This window comes from Scophthalmus maximus, chromosome 12 (genome assembly GCF_022379125.1).
Source record: "Scophthalmus maximus strain ysfricsl-2021 chromosome 12, ASM2237912v1, whole genome shotgun sequence".
Taxonomy (NCBI): domain Eukaryota; kingdom Metazoa; phylum Chordata; class Actinopteri; order Pleuronectiformes; family Scophthalmidae; genus Scophthalmus; species Scophthalmus maximus.
In genome coordinates this window covers 5,515,881-5,542,691 of record NC_061526.1, presented here as the reverse complement: position 1 = coordinate 5,542,691, position 26,811 = coordinate 5,515,881, and the positions used below count along the sequence as shown (strand labels likewise).

Here is a 26,811-nt window from a genome sequence, read left to right as displayed (position 1 = left end):
ATAGTTTGGAGACATGTGGTTCTCACTGGTTTGCCGTTTGTCAGGAGTTACATGAATCTGTTATAAATGTGTTGTCTTAAAAGTATTCATAAATAAATCACTGTAACCAGCCAAAAAGATATCCAATATAAAAATCTCACAGCTCTCTAAAAACTCAACAAATTCGGAGAAAACAAACCAACAACAAAAATACAGCGGACACAACCACTGTGTCCTCAACTTTTTACCCACTAATCATAATCATGTATTCCCAAAAAATACATTAATGCTTTTCATTTATCATCAGCTTCCTTTTCGTTGGAAATCTAGGTGGCACTGTGTGGTCTGTAAGGTTTCCTATGGCATCTTAAGAAGTGCCCTCATCATGGAGCCGTATCCCGTTTTCTGATTAAAAGGATCGATCACTTTTTCCTCCGATTCCATTTCTCCATCCAATTCACCTTTTCTTGTTTTTTCCTCCTCCCGACTGAAACAGGTTGTCCAATCACACCTTTATTCCCGTCACTGCTGCAGGCAGGAACTTCTTAAGAGTGAGGGTTCACGCCGTGTTCCGCTGGAGCTAAAGTGGGTCCATTTTAAGGTGAACTCTACATGATAATGAGGAGGCGTGAGGCTGCGTTTGTGTGTGAACGTCTGTGGCTGCACATTGTGCTCCTGACAATAGTCTTTGATTAAGGTGATTCCGCCAAACAATGGCAGACTAAAGTTGAGGCCTGCAAAGTGGCACATATAACACGTGCAGGCGGACGTGCACGGGGGCGGCCGTTGTACCTGCAATACCAGCGTCACGCCCACCGCAGACTTTCGTGGACAACCGCGTCATGGCATAAAAACAGAAGAAAAGCATCGGAGGGGCGATGCATACATGGACTTCATGCATTTATACGGCGCTTTTCTAGTCGTACTGACCACTCGAAGCGCTTTACAGGAACGTCACGCTGCTATTCACCGCACTTTTTTCTTCGGTCATTCATATCATTCCTTTTCTTCCACACGTTCATACACTGCCAGAAGAGCCAACCTTCTGGTAGCTTCTGAGGGACATCCACTCCCTCTGCATACTTGCATACTCTGCACACGAGTTGTATATACTAAAGCTTATAATATATTAAAACAAAAAAATCGTATTTCAGGTGACACGATGGCTACAAATTTGGTTACAAGAGCGGCTTGACCAGTTACTTCATCTGCGTCTAATCATAGACTGGTTGTTGAGGCATTTCACCAAAACGTTAACTTCATGGCAGCACCAGAGGAAAAGTTATCACAGTGCCAATTATTCGTAATAATAGTCAATATATACGCCATTTCATAGTTTTCACTAAAAAGTGATATTTGCCAGTTGCAATTCACACAACATGAAGCAAATTTCAAATTCAAAACTCATCCAGCACCGTTTGCTTTTCACCTCACACACCATAACTCCACATGAAGAACTGAACTGATCGATTGTATGGTGCATCGAACACAATTTACACGTCTATTTATCATTAATGGAATCTATTTGTTATGAAAAGAAACGCTATTCCTTACCCCAAACCACCAAGACGCTCCTCCCACTTCCACATTTGGCTCTAAACACCTCGACAAGTTGGCTTAAACCCGGCAAACGTCAACCGGAAAACCTACACAGAGAAAGAAAAACAGATAGTCATTTTCCCTCAAATGTCAATCATTTCTGTGACGCCATTGCTCTCGTGAAGTGGAGCTGTTTTAAAGCAAAGTGACCTTCCGCTCTATTCCGTCCCCGAGATTTACGATGAAAGAAAAAATGAAAAATGATATATATATATATATATATATATATATATATATATATATATATATATATATATATAGGAGAAAATAAAGACAAAACATCTTTTTGGCAGTAAAATCATTTCACTAACTGATTCAAGGATATCAGAAAGTACAATGAAATCATTTCATTTGAAGAAGACGATTCAATAATTGCTGAGTACATCGTAATTACAATATTATATATTATAAACTATCTTTAAACAATTTGAAAAATTGCATTTGCTGCAAAGCCATGGCTCGTCACCTGGAACATTCAATATAAAACAGAGCGTGTGAAAGCTTGGAGCGTACGCCGCTGGAATCAATAGCAGCGGTGGGATTGTTCGAGGCGTCTGCAGTGAGCTTCTTTGTCACACCTCTGCTCCCTTTGGGTGCTGCGCTGCCTTCACAGTGGCCTTTGCACAACATGCACTCTGAGCCTCCCTCCGGCTAATGGCTAATTCTCCTAAAGGTCACATAAGGATGGCAAGCCGAACGTGGAGGAAGAGGATTATCCCGTTCCGGCGATTAATACTTTTTTTCTCTTGACACATCAATCCACCGTGAAGACATGTGAGTAAAATGACTCACGCTCACAGACACGGAAGTCATGACTGAGATTGGGCTGCATCAGAAGTGCATAATAAAGAGGCAATCATTGGCTGCGGCCTTCCAAACCTAAATATGTCCAAGTAGTGTAAGGAACTACTGATTTTGTCAGCTTCAGGACTCCATACTGTAATACGTACTGTATTTGGCTATACATTCAGATAACTAGAGCTGCAACAGTTAATCCATTAATTGATTAGTAATCGATTACTAAATTATTCGCCAACTATTTTGATCATCGATTAATCGGTTCAAGTTTTTTTTATGGGGGGAAAAGTCTAAATTCTCTGATTTCAGCCTTTAAATGTGACAGAAAACTAAATATGTTCGGTGTGTGGACAAAATATCGTCTTGGTACTCCAAAAACTGTCGAAAGACTCGACACTTTATGGACCAAAGATCTAATTGATTAATTCGGAAAATAATCGACAGTTTAATCGATTATGAAAATAATCTTTAGTTGCAGGCCTACAGGTTTGACTAGTTTCAACCTTGTATGGTAAAGTCTAAATTTGTGTGAGTTGATGGTGTGGTATATAAACTGTTGTGTTGCTCTGTCCGTTGTCCAACCTCCTCGCAGCGTGCAGAGAGAGTATCGAACCAGAGCTGTAATAAACAGTGTCTGAACTGCGAGCCATCTGAGCAACGTGTCTGAATTCATCTTCCCCCTGAAGACGACACTCGTCTATCATCTCAAGAATCAACTCTGGCCATCAGTGATAACATAGATTCCTCTGCATCTTTCTCATTAGAACATTCGGTACTCAAAGGTACGGTGGCCGCGAAGTGCAAATCTCAACGCTAAGTGGGAAAACACAACAACAAATCTCAAAACACAAAGAGAAACAACAAACGACAAAATAAGAAAAACAGTGACAAATAAGAAAACCCAACAGCGATGATGTGTTGTGATTTGCCCTTGTGTTTTCCCATTTGTCGTTGTGATTTGCACTTCACGGGCACCGTACAAAAGTCTACAATTGTACACGCACGCACGCACACACACACTATATAGCCCAAAGTGATAATGACACTGCCTCAGAATACCCAACTTTAACTAACTGCGGTTTCTTTGGAGAGCCTTGCCAGGAAGTGTAAGATGTGCAGCTGTGTTAAGTGAGACTTGGAACACAGAAGACCTTTATGTTGGCGAAAAATAGAGCACCCATGAGACAGGGGTCCTTGATGCATAGAGACGCGCGCTGATCGGCTTCGGTCCCAGAGGCTCACTTGAAGGCCTTCTTCTCGCTGCAGCTATGTGGCTCTATGCCTGAAGTTACTTGGAAATGTCAGAAGAGACCTATTAGCTCATGGTAATGGATGTCACTCGATACAGTATGTCACTTCATACCCATATTCCTGTACCGAGTGCTAATGAGACGACTTGGGAGAGAAGCACCTCTTGATCTTCAGGTGAGAAAAATCACACAGTTGAGTCACTGTCACAGCTGTTAATTCAACGCACATCAGACACAGACATTTAAAACTTTTAACAGCCACATGATTTGCAAAAATTAGTCGCGGTTTCTTTTTGCACACGACACTTTGAAACGGCCGACACCTGTCACTTGTGTGAAGATGATTCATGTCAGGCTGTGTATGAATGGCCTGTGATGTGATAAAACGTACTGTAGATGCGGGCGATATCCTCCGCCGGCCCAAACCAAGATTAAACCCAAGGTGTAATTTCTCACTGTCATTCAGTCGCATTGTTTCATTTTTCGCCGAGAGGGCGCGGACAGTAAAAAAAAAACCAAAAGTGTGGCGAGTTCACAGACATGGCCCCTCGTAATCGCTGGCAAGAGTGGCAGAGTGATTTCTGTTGCCGCTAAAGCCTCCTGTGAGATTCACAGCTTGAGCCTTGGGACCACCGCCAAACTAGTTTAAGGTCACCTTGCTGAACAAGCTGGCAGGAAGCAGAGAGCTGCTGTACAGCTGCTCATCCGACATGCGTCTCTCACCAACACTCGGCTTGAACGGGGGGGGGGGGTTGCTGGCAATCACCTGTCTTGCGATGCTACCCGCTCGTGGCGGCTGGATCAAATGCACTCCCAGCATTCGCCGAAGCAGTTTCATTTCTCACCCTCCCAGAGTGCTACTGTGGCCTACTCATTTCTGCCCCTTCTCTGAACCGTACAAACCATTTCCCATCGCTGTTATGTCAAGCCCGTGCTTCACCTAACAAGGTCCCGCTGACCTCGAGCTCGTGTCCTCTCCAGTCCTGGCCTTGGAAGCCCGCGCCCGCCGCAGGGTTTGCAAGTTTAATTAACCCCGAACCTGGATCAAGCCAGTTTTGACAGCTTTCTAGCATCTGGGCTGCCTGCGATTGGTGAGGCCATATCCTAACGTCGATGCACTTGTCTTTTATCACTCGGAAACACAGAGGGAAAGGGTAAAAAGCTTGTCACTAAATGACCCTGTGTATCAAAAATTCTATTTTTGGAAACTAGTTTTGTTTTTTTCCCCTATAAACTCATTCAAACTGTAATAAGTTGGGGCGCTATGCAATTTTCAGTTACATACACGGTAGACTACGGTATTGACAGCTGAAAAAAAATCACATTGTGGGGCTTTGAGGGAGCCGGCAATCACTGCTATACCATTTCCTGCCACAAGGGGGTTGCACTGCACTTCAACTGTGATTTTCCATCAGTGTAACTTTCACGTTACTTCTTAGAAGCTAACAGATAAAATGTCTGAGTAACACCTTTGTTTACCTTCTAGCTCGTGTCAAAATGGCTGATGTTCATTTATTCACATTACCATTTTACATTTCAAAAATTGTTTATATTTCTTAATTCAAGTTCTATATATTTGACTGTATTTACATTTTCTTTTAATGCATAGTTATTTATAATAAAGTTTACGGTTAAACTGTAAAATACCAAGCCTCAATTACATTAAGGGTCATAATGGTTCGATTACGACATCTTAGAAGTCATGACAATTATATATGTGCTCTAAATATATCGGTCCATATATCGGTATCATACATTTTTTCTCCCTTATATTGGCATTGGTCCCCAAAAATCCCCGTCGGCCCGGCTCTAGTAGAATTTCTATTACTTATTTATGACTACTTCATATTAAGAGTTTGGTTGTTGTTGTTTTATTCAATTGAGAGGACATAATTACTTACCTACTTTCTAACTGTGGTGACAAACTCGGTAGATTAGGTCCAGAAGGATGGATTGATTGATATATGTGTGTAAAACCAGTGGAGTGTCCCTTTAACAGCAGAGACGGCGATTAAACTGTCAGTCTTAAAAAACTGCTACTGTGTGTGACAAGATTTGAACTAGCCTCCTGTATGAATTGAAAAAAACAGGTGGTCTGGACAGATGCACCGGGCAAAATAATCTTTTTTAATACCTTCGAACTTTTCAAACTAGCGCAGCATTTAATTTGAATGAATGCATTTCAGAACTTCATCAAATAGCCCAGACTCTCTTGGGCAAACCAGCTGCACTCTTAAAGTTCAGCAGTTAAATGAACAGATAAGCAAGTGGTCTTTTTCCTTTTTTTCCCTTTTCTCTCTCTTTCCCAGCATGAATCAAATGGGCCGTCATTTGCATGCATGAGGGTTGAAAGGAAAACATATTGAAGGGAAATACAACTCTTCACAGATATGGGACATCTGTATTTCAGACATCAATAAGATTTTCTTATTGCAGCACATGTGCAAGGGCGAGCCCATGGGGAGAGGACGTTGGGTGGGATTGCAGACGTGCCTTGTTTTGGCCCCGTTCTGCGGCCGGATTCTGTATTCAACTCACAGCCGAGGACGAGCGAGGAGCTAATCACCGGCAGACATACCCAATTCAAAGTTGCCTGTGGAGGGAAAATCAAATTAACATAATAACGAATGAAATGGACCGAGGAGAGAAAAGGGATTGTTTCCACCTGTTTGCTGAAGAAGCGGGGTGATCGGTGTCAAGACGTCGGAGGAAAGGGGAATTAGCCTTGTAGTTTAACTGTGGGAGGGTTGGGGTTGGGGGGGGGGGGGTTCTGTACTGAATAATAAAGGGTAAGAAGCTGAAGCTTTTAATTTCTCTGATGAATGTTGACTAATGCCTCTAAATATGTGATCACAGACGTCTTAGAGGATGTGATATATTGGATTACTGTGAATACGGACCACCCATTACTCATCGAAATTGTTTAAACCATCCCAAACTTTGGGGACTCCCACTCAAGTTTAAGATGACCTGTGTAGAATTTTTTAAATTTTGGACTCTGATGACAGGTGGGAATTTCATTCCTGATAGCTTTTCGCAAAAACGTGAAATAGGAAGGGGGGGGGGGGGGGGGGGGGGGAGCAAAATTCAACAGCTATGCCAGCGCTGCTCTGTGAATACCTGGCCGGTGCTGCACCTTGGAGTTGTTGTCATCGCTGTCACGCATCACTGTCTCATGAAATAGGAAACACGGAGAAATACAAATCTTGACATTGCCGGGTATCGGTGGGACATTGGGCGGGTTAAACTAACTGACGCAGTCTGCATATGCCAGCACTTCCTGGTGCGAATACCAAACGATGGCTTTTCTGGGGGAGCTGAGACAAAGAATCAGCCTAGAATGTGACTTTATACCCCTCAAATATTATCCAATAAACCAAATCTGCATCTTACTCCTTCTCATCTGTGACTGTCGAGAGCCAGGCCTATGCATTAGTTATAGTCTCATTGCCAGGTCAGCGCCGGGGCCAGAGGACGTTGGGAATTATTCATTGAGTCAGCGGAGCCGTTGGACCCCGGTGGATAAGGAGACTTGTTGATGAGGGCACAGGGCACAAAATCCTCCTCCCAAAACACTCTCGCTTTCATTTAAAAAGCCTCCGGATCCCTCCTTCCTTCGCCCTCCCTTTGCCCTCCTTCCCCTCCAGCTCGCTCGCCCACTTCCCCCACTCGTGGCTGTCAAGGGGTGTGAGGACGAGGGAGGGAGTCGGTCTTATTCTCCCCTCTCAGCGGGAAGCCTCCTTAAGACACAGCAGCATCTCATGATTATCATTTTTTTCCCTCCCCCTCCCAGAGGCCTCTTTAGCGGTTAACTTCTATCCGAGGGTTTCTCAAGTAAAGTCGCCTCATTCCTCTGGTCTGATGGCGACGACTCCACCAGGAGAGGTACGACACATATGAGGAGGAGGGGCAAATGAGAACGAAAGAAGGTTGAACTACTTCATGTTTCCATGCAACTCTGACTTAATCAGCTCTGTAAGTGTGTAGGCGAACTTTGGATACAAACACATATTTCTGAATTTACATTTGAATAAAATAACATTTACATTGGAGCCCGACCGATACACTGACAAATATGAGCCTTTCACAGACATATACAAAAATGTGCATCTGTGTTTACATTTTACGTAAAATACATATATATATATATTTTCTTAATTCAAGTTCTATGTATTTGGTTGAATTTGTGTTTTCTTTTAATTTATTGATATTTATGTTAAAGTGTAAGGTTAAACTAGTAAAGTATTAAGAGGCAACTACATTTCGCCGTCATAAAGGTTTGATAACAACATTTTAGGATTATACTAATGAAAAGATCTCAGGATCTTAGGGTTAGGGTTATATATATATATACACACACACACACATATACATATATATGTGAGTATATATATATATATATATATATGTGAGTATATATATATATGTATATATATATACCAATATATTGTACCGAAAATCTTGTAATACTATCTAATATTGATATTGGCAACGGCCCCTAGAAGTCCATATCGGTCGGGCTCTGGTAAACATCTTAAGCTTAAAAAAAAAAAAAAAAGGAATAAAATGCAGCATTGGCCCGCATAATTCACGTTAGAAATATAGCTCATCTTCGGGGCGTCAGTTAGTTCTTTTAGTAGCCCCGGCGCCCCATATAAGGAGGCTCCTCCTGCAGCGGCCGCGGGTTCGACTCCAACCCCCGGCCCTTTGCTGCGTCTCCTCCCCACCCTCTCCCCCCTTTCACGCCGAACACTTATCGTATACATAAAGGCCTGAAAATGCCCAAAAGTACATCTTTAAAAATAAAGAAATATAGCTAATCTCTAACTCTGTCATCTTGTGTGTGCCTGGCTGAACAAGAGATTTGGTATGAGACGCAGGGAGGTCGGCAGCTCGACGCAATCAAGGAATTTTCCGCTAATGACAAGAGTGCCAGGTGTATCGCCGGGTGTGGTTGATACGAGGGAATGCACTGCACCGTGTTCCAGCTGAGAGGGAGACGGGGATACTCTGTTCTGAGTGGAGCAGAGGAGGAAAATGTGATCTGCATGAAGACGCTGACGGGGAAAAAAGAAAAAAAACTTTTCTCCACGTTGATCGTTGTGGTTTCAATCAAAGGGAGAGGGATAGAGATGAACACAGAAATGGTGTGAAAACGATACCGTTTGAAAAGTACGCCACTGAATTGAATTGAAGTTTAGTGGGAAATCATCTCACTCCAACAGAATCACTGCGATTAGGAGGTTTGCTGAGTAAATCCTTCCAATATCCTTTTCTTTTTCCATGTCGAATTCAAATTTGGTGAACACTGATCCTTTCTAATGGGGTCATGTGTACCTTCCATATGTTCATATGAATATGAATTAGAGCCCGACCGATATGGATTTTTGGGGGGCCGGTGCCAATATCAATATTAGGGGGTAGAAGATTTCTGATACCAATACATAAATCTGTCAATGATTCCTAAGCGCCGATACCGATATATCTGCGGAAGGCTTATATCCACCAATCCAATATGTGGATCTAAATAAATTTTAAGAGTAAAAGTCAATATTTGTTGTAGCAAACTCATACCAGCTCAGGAAATATTGCACTAATCTCGAAGATCTCAATATCTGCGTTGTACAATTTCAGCTCCAGAATATATAATCCAAAATTCTTCAAATTGAAACAAATAAAAAGAACTGCACTGACTACACTCCACCTCCACCCTAAGACGGGTACAAGAGTCAACAATGGACACATTTTATTAATTCACTGGCACTGCTTGGTGTTCGGAATGGGAGAGATGATTTTTAATTACTGTAAAAAGCCTTTGTGAGGCAGAGAATTGCTTTGGGGCTGCGGGGTGTTTGTATGTTTTAAATCAAATATCATCCCTTTTCATGGATGGTGTTTAAGTCAACGCACCAGAATGGTGCCGCTTGCAAAATAACATCATTGGAAAGGGAAAATTTTGGCTTTAGGGAGAAACATAACAGTTTATAAAAGGTAATTGTATCCATTACCGTTACTGAAAGTATCATCATCATCATCCTCATCATTATTGTCTCTAATAGGAAATTGAGCCAGTAAAATAGCCTAAAGCTTTAACCGTACTACAAGAGAAGAGCTCAGTAGAACTATTAAGGCCATAAAAGTTTTCTTATGTGCAACTCTTGATGAACACTGTCGGTTTGTTGCGTTTGCCTGATTGGCTAACCTTCGTTATCGCTCAACTTCACAGCCGCGTCAATTTTCAACACAACAAAGAGACACGATTCCAATAAAGTCATACGTATGATCTGAGCATATTGACGACAACGTGGCTTTACGACTCATGAACATACATTTTCATGCTAATCCGTACACCTTCCTATAACTACTTGAAAACATTTTCTTTTGACTGATTGTGCTGATATCTTCTTGTTATGTGTCCACTTAAATAGTATACGGAAAGAACAATATTTACAGATTGGGATCCGGATCCCTGTCAAAACGTAATCACCTGTAACCATGGCTGAGATCTATCTTTGATTAAAAAATGTTTCCATGCAAATCCGTCCATAACTTTTTTGAGTAATCCTGCAAACAAACAAACACACAGACAAACCGAACCAATCAGACAACCTCCTTGGTGGAGGTAATCATTTTCAAAATGAAAAATATCTACCTGGTCTTGAACAAACAAGATCTGCAAGATACAAGATCTGGGAGACAGCAAAGGCTTTAATATCTTTCTCTTCTTTTACTTTCTTTCGGATTCATTAATCTCACTATACACCTGACTCATCCGCCTTGTTTGGAGAGACACTTGAAACAACAACAATGCACAAACATGGAAAATTTATGCGGACGCGTTGAGCAGTTTGACGTCATCGATCCAGAGAACCCTTTATGGCCCAGTGTGACAACACAATGCAAAGCAGTGTATGTTTTTGCTTGGGTTTTTTCCCCCCGGTGCATTAAAGTGACATTTCGACAAGTCGTGCTCGTGCGGTGCCTGACAATAAACACCTCCGTCTTTTAATTCTCTGCAGCACTGTCAATCTTTTTACAGGGCCTCGTTGTGCATGAGTCACTAATCTGCAGTCAAATCTGAAGACTTTTAAGAACAAGTTCGCATCAAGGCAGGATTTACTCTGCACATCCAATAAACCAAAGCCTCCATTCTGTACGTGAGAGATGCCTTTTCGTGTTAACCGCCAGTGAACCGGCACCATTAGCTGTTCTTTTCCATCATTTCTGCTGTCTCACCGCATCATGAATCAAACGGAGCCCAGACATCTTGTTCCAGAAAAAAAACAAAAAACACTTAGGAGCCGTACACAGACTTTTAGTTGTTATTTGGCAATTTGCAGGTCTGACGATGCCGAAGAGTGGAGGCATGCATAGAGTAGGTGTCTGCCTCAGGCGATGTGCAGTCAAGTATAAGTGGAAATAAACGTTCCTCCAGCAGTTCCCCCCCCCCCCCTGAGGGCTCAGAATTGGTCAGCACCACAAAATGAACTCTGGTCCCCTTTTATGACCGGCTTTTCTTAAAAAAGATCTCGCAACCGCTCAGTCATAAAACTCCCAACTTTTTCTGACTGACGTCGGCGGGTGGTGCGAGGACACAGGCAGGCGGAATGGATTCTATGCAAAATGGGGCGAAGGAGAGAAAAAACAAAACCCGTAAATGTCAGATTTCTAGAGATATCTGATATATCCCGGCACTGCAATCTGTTTGCTGTTGCCGACGTGTCATCAAATAGAAATACTGTAAGTTGGCTGGACGTCGGTGTGTGTGTGTGGGCATGGAGATTGAGACTGCAGACAAAGGGATGCGGAGCTCCTATATATGTAAGTGAGAGAAAGCAGAAAAATAATAAAAGGAAAGAAAGTGAGATGGAAACATTTATAAAGGTAAAATAAGTGTACTTTGACAGACACGCGAAAACCTCCACAGCACTGAAGGTTTTCAAGGCTACAGACAGAAGGCCCTTTTCACACTGACACTTCACAACAAAACAGCTTCTGACCTCTGCTCTCCAAGGTCACCCGTGTGTGTGCAATATGTGGTGCTTCTATTAGCTCCGAAAGCCATGTACCTCCCCCATCAGCGAGTGTGTGAAATATTAAGCAGCGGTGGAAGTGGACAGGGGCTTTAAACTGCCTTTGAGCAGATGCTCGGTGCTTTTAAGTGCTGAATAATACATTTTGGTTCAATGTCTCTGTCTCTATTAATGCCCCAGCTAAACGCTGCCGGGATTTGGCCTCAGCGTTAATATTTCTCATAAACACCACTCACAACCCTGACAATCAAGAAGCGTCAGCGCCCGGGAGCGTGCACGGACACACGCGCGTGCGTGCTTTTTTCGTCCACTGCTCACGTCTGCGGTGCCATTCGGGGGGCGATGACGCTCTGCTGCCGAGCCAGTCAGGCAGATAGCCCGACGGTCAAAATCACCTGCTGCCCAAAGGAACATTAAACTTCATTCTAAGAGTAATGGATCTCATCAGTCAGTGAACCAAAAGCATTATACTCCGACACGCATGAGTGGCCGGTCATTAATTCAGCCGTAGTGATACTTTGTCACGAGCACAGACTGTGCAAGTCTGCAATCACAGGGTTCACTATAGAGTCTGAGATCATTTCAAAGTTTTTTCAGGTTGGTCTAATCAGGCTCGACGCTTTCATTTTCTTTCAGTAGAGCTGTGCAACTTCTCCTGAAACATACAGCCGACTCTTAATTCATCACTATTTTCTGTTTCTCTTTTTCTACATGATACAAAAAGTAATATGCAATTATGTTGTCAGGGATATATTCTATTTATATGTTATATGTACACATACATGTGTGTATATGTGTATATATGTGTGTACATATGTATTTGTGTGTGTGTGTGTGTGTGTGTGTGTGTGTATATGAACGTATGGTTGGCATTTATCTGTATGTATACACGTGTGTATGTGTATACATAGATATGCATATGGATGTATGAACATGTATGTACACATACAATTGTATATGTACATACATATACACACATGCGTATATACATACTGTTTGTAAACACATATGCATATACACAGACATTACATATATATTCATATACACACACACACACACACATCATCTAAGTGGATTGACAGCGGAGGGAACTAGGGCTGAACGATTAATCGCATTTGCGATAATATCGCGATATGATAAAAGGCAATTTTTCTAATCGCAAGGGACGCGATTACACGGGTCACGTGATACGCCAGTAAGTGGAGTGCTCGGTGCAAAGAAAAAACAGCAGCCACAGTCGGACAATGATACAGCGAACACTTTAGTGTCGAAGAGGAGCGCCACGTCGGTTGTGCGGAAGTTCTTTGGTTTTAAAAAGGAGGATGGTGCGCAGCGTCAGGTAGTGTGCAGACACCACCAACCTGTATCAGCGCTTGACACAGCGCCACAGCCACCGCCGCACTCCGTATGAAAATGTCTCACGAGGCCCCGTGAGGTGACGAACACCACGACTATTCCCTCGTTAAAGAGACAGACCGCTAACAGAGAGAGAGCTCTCTCCCCTGCTCCTCTTCAACACATCTCGCTCTCTGTCAGTGTTTGTGTGCACGCTAATTATGATCGCAAATCGAATCGCAAATCGAATCGCAATATCTGTTAAAAAAAAAATCGCAATTCGATATTTTCCCCAAATGCTTCAGCCCTCGAGGGAACACTCACTCACTCACTCGCTTCCTGGAGACTGCAAAGCCTAACAGCCCCGCTATTTCAGAAAGTGAGGGGGGAGATGCTGCGCAGTTGCTGTATGTCAAGGTTCAACGAGACGCAAACACTAAGACAGTGACCCCCCCCCCCCCCCCCCAACCGCCCCCACCCAAGACAACTCTAATCCTTCATCCCATGGGTCGATTGGGGCCTGGCAGATCGATGGACATTGACAGGCTCAATTGATTTCTGTGGGAAAAGTCGACACAGGCTCATCCAGCTAAAAGCCTGCAACCACCACACGTACAAACGGCCACACATAGATGTGGATGTATGTGTCTGTGGCAGGGGATACACACTGAGTGGATCAGGAGGACAGGAGAGACCGGCAGTAACTAAGGGCTGTTCACGCTACTGCCTCAAAGTGTCCCTCCACATGGGCTGAAGATGTAATCCAGGACTCGACTGAATTGTAAACAGTAGGAAATCACATCCCCAGCTATGAAATTAGATATGTGATTCATTAATGAACGATCTATTCAGAATTTGTCACAGTTGGCAAAAAAGGAATTACCAAAGCACTGATTTAAAACACAAGCAGTGAAGGTCTCAGCTGAGGAATTAATCTGGTGGTGCTTTTTACTAGTGTATTTTCTGATGTCAATCATATCAGGGCACTTTATACTGCCTCAAGACATCCAATATAGATTTTATTACCCGTGTGTTGGTGAGACATACACTCACACATATAGGCACACACACGCCTGGATTGAAAAGGCTTTCAGACCTAATCCCACATGGGAAGCTTTTATCGGACCGCTGGATGTGTAGACACCTCCACCAGTGAGTTTAGACTCAACCACTCTGGTGGTGTGTAATCTACACAGATTGACCTGTCAGTGCTGCTGGACCCCCGTTACAAGTTCCTCCTACTCGCTGCGCAATAAGTTTATTGAGTTTATTTAAGATATTGTTCTTTTGAGCAGAACGTTGTACTGAAATAGCAGAAATCAGGCGGGCTCTGAGGAACCTTTGCTTGGTTGGTCATTCAGCGTTGACAAGTAACGTACTGTTATTGCCAAATAAAATATAAACAGATAGTATTCCTCCTCCTTTATAGATTCTGGTCATAATAACAGTCCAATGGTGTTTATGTCTCCATGGTCTCCATGGTCCCAGATCTCAGAATCTCCCATTTATTCCGGAATTCATTCAGTTTGGGGTTTTTTTGCCGAAAGAAAACTAACCAAGCTAGAGAAAAAACTGACCAGTTAAAGTTTTGTGGGTGAGATTTAGAATGGTATTCTGCTTGCTAACTAGCTACATTAATGAAAGGAGTGATATCAGGTTCTCATCCTGTGATATACATGTTCTTGTAGGTTTATGATGGCTAATCATGCTATTATCATCCAACATGGTGGGCTAATACTTGGAACTGGGACTAATACACCTAAATTATGCAAATCACTGCGGATTAAGTTTGTAATTTGGTATGTTTTATATGATAAAATATATGGTCTTTACATGACTGTTTGGCCAGTCCACTATCATTGCAACAGCTCGTGTTGCTTTGAACTGGTCCAGCTCCCCAAATCAGTGTTCAAAAGATGCAAGAGCTCACTGAAGCTGCTCACTGGACCCAATCCATGCAGGAATGCCCGAATGCACAGGCTGTACGTTAAACTCAGCACATTTAAATGATTTTCTTGGCACGCGATGTGAACCCTGGCAGCGCCGGCTCCTTTGATTATCCCCTAAAACTTGAGCACTTAAATGGCAGGACATGTTTTGATTGCTCGAGAGTCTGCACATTCCTTTAAACACCAATCCATTTTTTTTTATAGACCAATCAACAGCGTTGCACTGCCTAATTAATCTCCTTGAAGTTTTTTTTGTGATTCATCATTTCATATCCCCATTTGATGTCTGCTGTTCAATAATATGCAGATTTCTTGTTTTACCTCGGCACACAGATGGCAGGGGGAGACGAGCTGTAGTGTTTGGATGGCTAACAAAGTCTGTGGTGGAATGGATCTCAGCTTAAAGCAAAATCTGTGCAGATTAGCATGGGGTCACGTTTATTCATGTTCTTTCGCTTAAATTTCACTAGAAGGAAATCAACGCTCAAGGACGATTTTGATCTTGTTTTTAAAAAAGGGGATCTCCACTAATTGTATTCATCAAAGTATGTTTAGTGGTCTTGGGGAGTATTACTGCATATGTGAAGTTGTATAACCGTGTTTGTGTGCAAGTCTGATAAAGAAATGTCACTTGAGTCAGTGTCTGCTGGAGCTGAAAATGTATTCCTGCAGGTGTTGAGTCATAAAGAAGTGAATTTACCAAACCTATAGAGCTCCTCATCTCTTTTCTATTAGTGGTTTGAGGCTACTCGGAAAAAACATGAAAAATCTCTGACGGCATCATAAAGAAGAGGCCAAAACATCGTGATCGCCCCCTGTTGGCTGGCTGCATCAACCAAGCCCCGTCCATGTTATCAGATGGAACATGGGCCAAACAAAAAAGGTAATGTAAAGTTAATTTTCCCAAAGACGGTTTGTGTCATTTCACGTAGTTCCTAAGCCCTCGATAGTGCGGCTCCACGCCACGATCACTACCGGCTACGAATGTTGTCAACAGCACAAGATGGCAGCCCCCCTATCCAGAAACCTTTTTGGCTTCATTTTCAAGCAGTAGGAGGAAGTGCAGACGCATCGTCCATCTTTTTATACGGCCAGTGGACTGATATGTCAGCAGTGGAATTGGATTGTGGGTAACAATGCAGCATTGATTCCGATTCAAAAATGTTATAAGCAGTAGGTTTTTCACTATGACAGCATGCCAGGTCACTTGCACAGGAGGAGCGAGTACAGTATGTAGCTTCATATATGTTTATTATAACATCGTTTGTGATCATATTTTTTGTGAAAACGTGCCATCTTTCCTCAATCTGGAGCTCAAACTTACTATGTTCATGTTCAGCCACATGAACAAAAAGTTGTGCTGCGCCCGTAGAATGATACTTCATGTGTGTGAGAAAATTTAATTGATTAAAAGCCCGGCTGCCGCCTCAGAAGAAGCACATTCTCTCTCCAACATGTTAATATTAAACACAGTGCGAATGAAATTAAAAGGAGAAAAAAAAAAAATATGTGCCTGAATGCAAAGAAAAAGCCCTCGCCATTATACAAGCAATAATTTTTTAATTTGAGTTCAAGTAGGCGCCTGGAAGGAACATTTAATTTGCCTTTTGTAATTGCATTAGGTTTCATACATTTAAAACTTCGGCTGCATAAGTTGTTGATTAAACAAAGAAGGGGGAGAGGGGGGGAGCGTGGCAATTAATTCTGTATTATCAACATGCCCTGAATATTTAAAACGAAGTTTGCTCTTTCATCATCCAAACATATATGCATTTCCGCACACATGGGCACACTTACTAATTCCTCTAATAGGACAGGTAATGTAAACATTGTGTGGGCTTGTGCGGTTAAATTAGAAAGAAAATACCATTTAAGCACCAATCTTACTTCCGTCTTTTAATGACTTGATCGAATTAGTGAAAAAAAATAGATTTATGTTATTCCTGTTAACGGCAAATGATCTGCTTAGCGTTTTCCGAGCCGATCCATCACCTTTGACTACGTGTCACATTAACAACCCGTGACTTTAAAAAGTTGGCCTCAGCATAAATTAGGCGGAATCTCGGGGAGCCGGATCTCAGCGGAAAATGCCTCCTGCCACCCGGTTCATATTTCACTGCACACCCGCCAGCATTAATTGCGTGCGCGTACGCAGATACATTCGGATGCAAACTGCTTTTAACACAAATTACTTCAGACAGCCAGTAATAACTTTTCCCTCTTTCACAACATCGGTTGCCGTCTCGCACATCGTTCATATTCGAGGCTCGTGAGAGCACACCCACGGCCTTCTGATCAGAGCTCCCTCCTCGCAGCTTTCACTCACACTGCTGTTCGGTCTAAACGCCACTTGCGTCTCGATACAGGTGGAGTTTTTTTTTCTTTTGTTTAAGGACCAACTCCATTTCCCAATCGGAAAGATTATCTGCGGAATTAAATTCAGAGTCTTATGTGTATTCCAAGTCAGATTAAAGGCAGGTAATGTTAATTATTGAGCAGCTATTGTGGGTGTAGATCCATGCAGCCTATCCGTGCTCCTCTTTCCCCCCTCCCCCTTGATCTCCATCAACCTCAAACCCCTCGTAGCAGAGCATCAAGCAAACACTGGCATGGACGTGCTCTCTCGCCCTCACCCACAGGTTGGAACCATCTCGTTGATATTCTGTCCGAGCGTGGCTGTGGTCTGGCTTTTCCTCACCTGGCTAACCCCTTGTTCTGCCCCTCCAAACTACCCGTGTCTGTTAAGGTCAGTCCGGGGAAGTGGCCAGTCTGCATCACTCAGAAGCCCCTTTTTCCCATCGCTCAGCGGTGCCCACATGAATTTCGGAGGAAGACAAAACAAAAAAAAAAACTTTAGGTATAAAGGGAAATGGAATGAATGCAGCGCCGCATGACTTATGGGTGGTCGAGATAAAGTTTTAATTGGTACAGAAAACACCTGGAGTAAAATCATGTACTTTATGCGCCTTGAGTAATACTTTCACTCGCATGAAAAACATGACTTAATGAGTTGAGCAACATAAAGTATGCTAATGACTCTATATGCAGCACAAAGGGTCATTGAATGTGGTGTATGGTAGGAAACTGATGCGACCCGTACAGAAGGTGAGCGTGCGTGGAGGTTCGCGACGCCGACTCCCCCCCACCCACGTGAGCACTTTGAATTCTGCTCCAGACAGGTGTTACACCTGCTTGACACCCAGGTCCAGGCAAATTGAAAGGTTTGTGCAGTCGGCTACTCCGTGGCATATGGTTACCCATAACCCACGTACCCTGGTCGGGTCCGCAGAGATGTTTATGTGCAGTAGTGTCCAAAGGAGCACAGTTGTGGCCCGCCGACAGATGGCACGACGCACGTCTGCGCTTGGGGAAGATGTCGAAGCGATGTGCGATACTGTGGTTTCCTCCATCATCATGATGATGATGGTGATATCATGATATGATCTTGTCTGGAAGAATGATGTTCCCTCTATCCCCTGGATAGTTGTGGTGTAACAACACTTTACCTTAACACTGTAAATAGTGTTTTCCTTTAGTTTGTCATCTGTCTTTATGTAAAAAGGACATTTAAAAATGTAAGTTCCACCTTTTTCCATAATTTTAATCTCGGATAGATAGTTATACTTTATGAAGTTTTTCTTTTATTTTTTTTTTAGATTCAATAGAGGGGTGGGGGATGAAAATATTCCCTGTGGTCCCTGGTAATGCGAGGAACAGCAGCCGATTTTGTCTGCAATTATCTCTGGGGAAAGATTACACACACATTCACACTCTGGATCACTGACCAGGGCAAGTTATATAAAATGATCACAACCCTCACCTGCAGAGATGAGGTCCGTTCGAATTGGAACTGCAGACTAATACGCTACAACCATTGTTAACAGCATATAGCACTATATTTCTGTGTCCTTGATCCTCACTTTTTCTTGAAATGTAGAGGTTGAACATTACAGAGGTGTCCAAAAAAATAGGGACGCACCGAAGCAATACACTTGATTAATGTCAGGTCGGGTAGCGACCTAATTTGTATTTTCTACGACGAGTCTTTGTTTCTCGACAGGTGTCGTTTTAAACTCCTGTGTTTCTCCTATTAGTTACTCGGTGGAACTTTGCATAAAAATTATACCATTGATTTGCATGCGGTGCGCTGCAGTATCCACATTTTTTAATTTCGATTAAAAGAGGGTCGTGCATTCCGGTTGGTTCAGTTGAGGTATCAGAAAAGAAAAGTAAAGTTCAGTGTAACCCTTCTAAAACTCAGCCAGGCTTTAGCATAGATGTCTTCCAAAATCAATGCTAACTACACATTGATCATTAAACATTTCAGTTATAAGAAGGGTGAGGATAAGATATTGCGACTTGGGCTATTCCATGTTTACAAGTCAAGTCACGTAAAGTTGACACCTTAACGTCTCCTTGGGTTTTCTCAAATTCCTAAATCCAAATTGAAGGGCTCTTAAAAGCAGCTCATATAACTAGAATCAAGCACGCTGATCATTCTTTTTTTTTTTCTCCCCCTCTTTCTGTTAACGCCTTTTAAGATTCGCTCAGCTCTGAAGTGTCTTACATGAAAGATTATGACGCGGCAGGAGGTCCGATTTCCTGATGGCAGGGAGTGTATAAAGAGAGGGAGGTCAGCGGCAGTGCCGCGGCAGCCGTTCCTTCTTAATGACGCCTCAAAGTGAGAGCCCATCATTCCCCCTAATTATTGTTGATTGCGTTCATTATGTCACCGCCCCATATCTTGGCGGCGCTGCTGGTGGTTTGAGCTATACGGCAGCTACGGGTTCGCTTGTTTCTCACAGCTAATTGGACGTCGGTTTTGAGGGGCAAACAGAGAGAGGGGAGGCCGTCCGTTGTCAAATGCATTTTTTATGAGCTGGCCGGCCCCTTGTGGAGCAGACCGAGGCCCGGGGTTCTGACGCTCGCGAGGTGTCAAGCACCTCTTCCCAGAAAACCCCCGCGAGCTCTGTTTTAATGAAATTAACAGGCCTTTGCTGAAGTGCCTCATTCAAAAAAGGAAATTTGCTGCATTGACATCTGACACAGCAGTCGACTGTGTTTCTTAAATAAAGTTTTATAAGAAGAAGCAGGATGTCCTTGGAAGCATAATGGAAACTTAAAAGGAGAGAGCGAGAGACGGACATTTACATTTTCTGTAGCATCCACCGTACGGCAGGTCACACTCCCCGGCAAGCGTCTCCATTTATTACTGCTTAACTGCATTAAAAGAATGTAAACAAAGCAGCCGCTAAATGCATCTGAAGGCACCGGGGGGAGGTATTCCGTCCGCGGGTTACATTTCTTCCGGAGAAAGAGAAAGGGATGAGATTTGAAAAGCACTACGGGAGCAATTCTAAATCTCACAGATCAGCAGTGAAGGGACGGCCAAGCTGGCAACGGAGATATGGAGGCACAATGGTGAATCACTCCCACGCGTCCCCTCTACAATGAGAGACAGCGGCCCGGTGACTCTGAAATACTGATTCACCTATATGCCGACTTGGGAGGATTTTTCGTTCCCACACTCTGCGTGTGCCATCATTCTCGGAAGATTTTGAACATGCAGCATTTCGCTGGAGCTCAGGCCAGTGTTTCTGGCTGCCTCCCAAACCTAGTGGGTAAAACAACAAGGCTGTAATCATTCACCGCTGAGGGTTCTGTCTGTGAATATTAAACATACTTAATGACCGCTGTTCCTGATGTCCTGCTTGAACATGTGTGCGTGTGCGACAGCTATCCGTCGTCAGCCAGCGTTCACAAAAGCTCCGAGAGATTCCTCCCTGCCTTTCGCCCTCGCCCTGGTTTCCCTCATCAGCGCACTTCTCCAATGAAATCTCCTCTCTGTCCCCTTAATGCAGCTTTTTGCTTGCGTCTGCACATAAAAGAGCTCAGGGCTCTTCTCCGTATTACGGAGATTGAAGAGAGAGTGGGAGCGAGAGAAAGAGAGCGAGAGGGAGAGGAAGAAGGGATCCATTTCTCAGCTGCTTCTCTATCTGCAAACCCACACAAACACTTTTGCTGTGTGTGTGTGTGTGTATGTGTGTGTGTGTGTGTGTGTGTGTGTGTGTGTGTGTGTGTCTGCACTTTCACACTTTCTGATCATGCTGCTGTAACTTGCATGGTAAATGCCTTATAACTTGTCTTTGAGGGTTTGCCTCCATCATGCAGACATTTAACAAGGCGGGTTGCATGCAACGTGGACGAGTTGTGCGAGTAAAAACCCAACCCTGCAGCTGGAACCGGGAGAGCACTTTCTGTGCCACAGCGAGCAAATGCTGCTGAGCAGCTAAGCTACAGCCGCACGTGCAGGATAGTGGTCGATGTTAAAACGTTGTAAAACTGTAGTACGAAACAGGAAGAGGCATGAATCCACTTAACTGAATTGTGGTTGCAGCTGTTTTTTTCGCCCACAAAGCTATGGGTCAGGACTTACGGTCATTTGAAATGAGTTAAAGATCGGACGCATAATTGGTTAACGCCCTCAAACTGGTGAAACCAGAAGAGAAAAGGGCGGGATTTAGATTTGATAAAAATGTAAAGATAAATAATTAAAACATTGAAAATATATGTTTCATCCCACAGGACCTTTAGAAACATAAGCCAGTGTGAGTCACTGAGTAAACAGTAGGGCTGTTATCTTTTATTCAAACGTTCAACAATCATCGCAATCATCGCTTCCATACAAGGTACATGCATTCAACAACAGCACACGGCTGTTATAGGGAAGGGAAATTTATATCAGAACATCTCTAGGCTGCTTGTCGACTTTACACAAAGGCTCACTTGTTAGTGAGGCAGCGGAGGAGGAACCACAGACGGACGTGACAACATCAGACTAAGTGTTCAACACCAACTGATGACTTACTGTTGTGATGTACAATTGTATATTTTAAACGACAATAAGTGCCACACGCAGACATTGAAAACAAGTTAAGTTAAGTTGATTGCTTTGATGTAAGTTAATAAAATGGAGAAGAAGAAAAAAAACGGGAGTCTGTACAACTATTCTGAACCTAATTCCTTGACAAAGGAGGAGTGAAGAAACTGCTGCCAAAATTGAGACCAAACACTCTCCAGTGTTAGGAAAACCCAACAGACTAATGCAGCGCGCTCCTCCGCGTGTCACACAGTCTTCGCGGCTGGACTGTGGCGCCGCTCGGTGAGTGGGCCGGTTTGAGCGACACGGGTACTGACGGTGGCACTCGTCACCGCGTGGCACCTGTCAGTGCCTGCGCTGACATGTGGGTACCGAGGTGCGCCTCCGTCCCCCGCCCAGGCCCTTCGGATGGAAAGAGAGATATATGGCAGGTAGCCTTAAAAAAAGGGGGGGGGAAAGTCTGCCACTTGGCATCATCATTAAGGGGCCCAGCTGAAGGCCCGAACCTGGCTCGCTTCCAGGAGGAGAGCGGGGGAGAGACTCCGGCAGTGCTCGCTCCCCACCACCACCACCACCACCACCACCACAACCATCCACCCCACGCTCCCTCCACACATCCTTCCCCTTCGCAAAGTCAGCACTCTCAAGCCATCTACCTTTAGCACATCATGCATGCCCGCCAGCCTCTTTTTCAAATTGAGGTTTTGTTTTTTTTTTCAGAAAAAGAATAACAGGAGCAGTGAAAAAGACACTAGCGCAGTGGACTCACTACGACGGCCCCCTGGTGGCTGGTGTCGCTCCTCGTCAATTGTCCCCGAACACCTCCTCCTTACTCCTTTAAGTGCACCGAGACAAACAAATTCCAGCTCAATTCCCCCATCTTGAGTTTCGATCAAGAGGCTTCTTCCTAATACAATCCAATTCACTGTTAAATACCAATTTACGGCAGAAAAGGGCCGACCCACTGAAAGTGAAAGTTGCACTATTAGAGCAAGTGGTGTCTTTATGGGAACGCGAGCGTAGCAGAACGGAACAAACTGAGAGAAGGAGGGTTAGGGAGGGTTTTTTTTCCTGATTGCATATGGAGAATGAAGTGGAAATGTTGAGGATAAAGTCAACATTTTGAGAATAATGTCAAACTAAAAGATTATATTTTTTTGCATTTCAAGAATAATACTAACTTGAAATTCCTCTATTTGATGGACCAGAGGAGTTGACTTCATTCACCAGTTAAAAAAAATAAATCTTTCTGCTGTCATTTATTTTTACCTGGCCTCTATAGTCTTCCGTACTCCACAACCCAGACCCAGAGTCACAAAATAAGCCTCACACCACACATCTAGAAAAGGGAAATAAAGGAGACAGGGGGGTGGTGGTGGTGTGGGGGGGGGGGAAATCATGCGATGAACCATGCCCTTTAGCCTGCAGATTTACGGCATCTCCAGGTGAGCAGTGGGGGGAAATTGTTGGGTGGGTCTGACGTGTTTTACGAGCGGCGCAGGCCGCCCAGTCAGTAACTATTACAGTGACGTTAGAGAGGAATCCATGACGTTAACGCCTCCCATAAATGATTTTCTGACGGCTGCCACAGCAGTGGCAAGCCGTGCTTGGGATATTCTAGAAAACCTTATAAATTTCACAAACAGTCTTGGTTTGTGGATAAAATGTGAACAGTACAGTGTACTTGTTCTTTTCCTTCTTGTGTACCACCATCATTTTGGTGTGTTGTCATCATTGTGTGTCCGTTGCCTCACAATGCAACGTTGCCAACTATGATCGGTCTGATGGGGCCCCTGGGGACCGTTTCTGCTGCATTAAGGGCCATCTGTTGGCCAACGGGGGAATTGACAGTTGCATTGATCATCTAATAATGTTCATTGTTCTGTTTTTTTCTTCTTCCTCCCCCTGAAGACTACTTTATCAGCACCTCTTACACACAGCACTTCAGCACTGCAGTTTTAGAGTGTGTGTGTATTAAATGTCTGCATGATGGAGGCAAACCCTCAAAGACAAGTTATGCATATGAGTTATTGGAAGAAAACTGTGTCTGACTAATGTCTGGCTTTTGATATTTGCTTATGTGAAAGATGCCACAAGATTGCCAAGGAGAGAGAAGACAATAAATATTAAAATGGAGCGGTCTTTGCTTGTGTGTGTACTTATTGGATTCGGGAATGCACATATGTACCTTTCATTATTTCTAAGAATAATTATTTAGAGTTTACAATGCTTGCATGGCCACATTGGACATTTAAAAAAGGAACTGAACTCCAGTGCTTTTTCAAGTCAACCTTTAACTGATAGAGAACAATTAAAACTGCACTAAACAATTTTTTCCATCATAGAAAAGACATTAGAAAACTAATGTGGAAGGTGTCGCTCAACAGTGAATCCATGAATAGTGGTGAACCGACGCGCTAGTTTCCCTCAGCTCCATGTACAGTAGCTGTGTTTGTATCTTTCAGCTCGTTGCTTTACGGCCAACAAACGTGCTGTTTTGGTTTTAGTCCTGTTGATTTCTACCTCGTTTCCGGCCACAGCAGGGAGCTGTTTTCAGAGAGAGAGAAAAACCTGCGAAATGCCCAGAATGCTACCACCCAAGCAACCATATGGCTGACAGCTAAAGTTATCAAGTATCTAAAATAAACATAGTGGAGGTATATAGCAGCTAAACCTGGGGGACGACACCTGAAAATCCTTCTTCCTTCAAGAGGCAGACAATTTTTGGGCAGGACGACCTCTGTAGTCCTCTCTCAATCATCACTGGATACATGAAGAATATTTAGGGGGAAATTGGGGTTGAATTAAAAAAACAAAAAAACATAAAAGGACTAAACTGCATGTTTTATACGATACTAATTATTGGTCTCTCCAACAAAAGTTTCAACCACTCAGACCACAGTTGGAACCCAGATGTTTGGTGTCAACGTCCAAGTGTAAATCTATCTCGTCTTATGCCAATGAAAACAGCGAGAGTGAAAACAAACCGTTATTATCTCCATCTGGTGCTGGTGTTGAAGGGTTCTTACATTTTGTACGGCCGCCACTGCTGCCGGTGGTCGAACGAGGAGGGGTGGGGGCCAATTATCTCGAACCGCTGTGATGATGGAAAGCACTTCTTTCCCCCCAAAAAACTCAGGGCTTTCGCTCCTGCTGCTGCTCGCCTCGGTTCAGGCTGCCACGCTCTGCTTCTTCCCGCTGACTATCCACCGGCATTGATCACAGAGTGGCGGGGCCTCGCTAACAGAGCTCCGGCCGCCTGTCGAGGCTAACAAGGTGAAAAAGTAACAACGCGCAAGCCCAAAGAAGAGGTCTCCGGCTCCTCTCTGACCCTACAGCGCTGTTAGTATTCCCCTCAATCCGAATCATTCGATATATTACTCCTGCTGGAATAGATGGGCGCTGGGTGGAAAGTGTGGAAGCGAGGTTTGTTATCCATGACCCTGCAGAGCCCGACCCTGCACTGCAAAGGACCGAAATTAGCCGAAAAGCTCGAGAGTCTTTTTCATCTTTTGTACTTAGCAACATGAATCATCGCAGGCTGCAGGAACAGGCAGAAATAGCAAAGGCCAACAGAAGAATTGATTAATAAAAACCTCAGGTGAACTGAACAACTGTACTCGGTGCGGCGGCATATGGCGGCGAGTAGCCACAGTTGCCACTTTCTCTCGTCTCCATTGCTTGAAACTCTCTGTGAAGAGCCGTTTGGCATGTCAGCAAAAGCTGCCGCAAGCCAAATAGTCATTATCTCTCCTACTCGGGCAACTTTGAGCAGCCTGGCGCCCAGCGTGAGATCCTCTGGTGATGATGTAAGCCCATCCACTTCACAAGCACCTTCAGAAAAACATATCATTTCATCTCTTGACTCCGACGCGCGATGTCTGCGTTCCGCTGCTCGGAAATAAAGTCTCGCCGGGCGCAAAGCATCTGCGAGGACACATTGCGAGGAATTACGTACAAATATTTCCTTAAGTAGCAAAATATTCACTTCACTTTTGAAGCTACTGTGATTGAAATTGAGTTCAAATGAATATCCCAAAGTGCTGAATCATTACTTGTCACATCTCTCCATAGGGACATTTTTTTGAATTGTACACAGCAGTGGTGAAAAGTGCATTTACTCAAGTAGGCAACAGAACTTGTGAAAGTTGAAATGTCTTAAGTTTCCATCTTATGCTGGTTTATACTTCCACTCTGCAACATTTCGGAGGGAAATAATACCTCAAGCGAGAGTTCAGGCTAGATTTCAGTTAACTTATAACATATACAGTAATGCTTCGCCAAAACTTCTTTTGTTCCATCTTCAAAAAAAAGGCCGGATCTTCTCTCCTTCACTGCGTCCGTCTAAACCAAGCTGACCTGAGTGGTTTAAAGTCTACTGCACATCCACACTTATGATTTGGGGTCACAAGAGTTTTCCATTGATTCATTTGTCCTACTACAACCATGCAGCCCATTGGAAAACTCGACTCAATTTACTCGTAGTTTTAATTAAACTAATGTCAAGCGGGGGAACTTTTTAGGACGGGAATAAACAAGGGGTTGTAAAGGCAAAAAAAAAAAAAGTTCCATTAAAATGTCATAATCCACGAGGGTGAAACTGAGATCTAACTCATTAAATCAGAAAATTACACTGATTGAATAGGTCGAGAAGGGAGGAGAGGAAAATAACTTTGAACTAAAGGTCATATAGCAACGGACCAAAGCTCGAGGGCTTTTCTTTTTTTTTTCCTTCCCGATGATTGGACCTGTTTGTAATGGATTTTGAAGAAAAAAAAAAGAGGCTCATATCTGTGGGGTGCCATACTTCTCTCCTGGCTGCACTGTCAAATGACATTCCTGACAAATATTTACACGTTTTATTTAAGACGGAGCCGTGCCTTCCATGGCAGGGAAATTTTGATAAATAGGTGCTATGCTGGCGCGGACACTGGGGATATGACAATCCATGATTAGAAATTGATTTTTTCTTTAACCCCAGGTTCAAT

At 43.5% G+C, this 26,811-nt stretch overlaps 1 long non-coding RNA gene across 4 annotated transcripts in view; it reads right to left on the bottom strand.

Moving 5' to 3' along the window:
* Positions 1 to 26,811, bottom strand: part of LOC124850827 — a 221,612-nt gene that overhangs the window by 153,024 nt on the left and 41,777 nt on the right. For 3 of the 4 annotated variants that reach the window (XR_007031772.1, XR_007031771.1, XR_007031774.1), the window contains one exon: positions 1,534 to 1,625. The exons of the other annotated variant lie outside the window; for it this stretch is intronic. This is a non-coding gene — a long non-coding RNA (uncharacterized LOC124850827). The remainder of the gene's footprint in view (positions 1 to 1,533; positions 1,626 to 26,811) is intronic. 4 annotated transcript variants of the gene reach the window in all.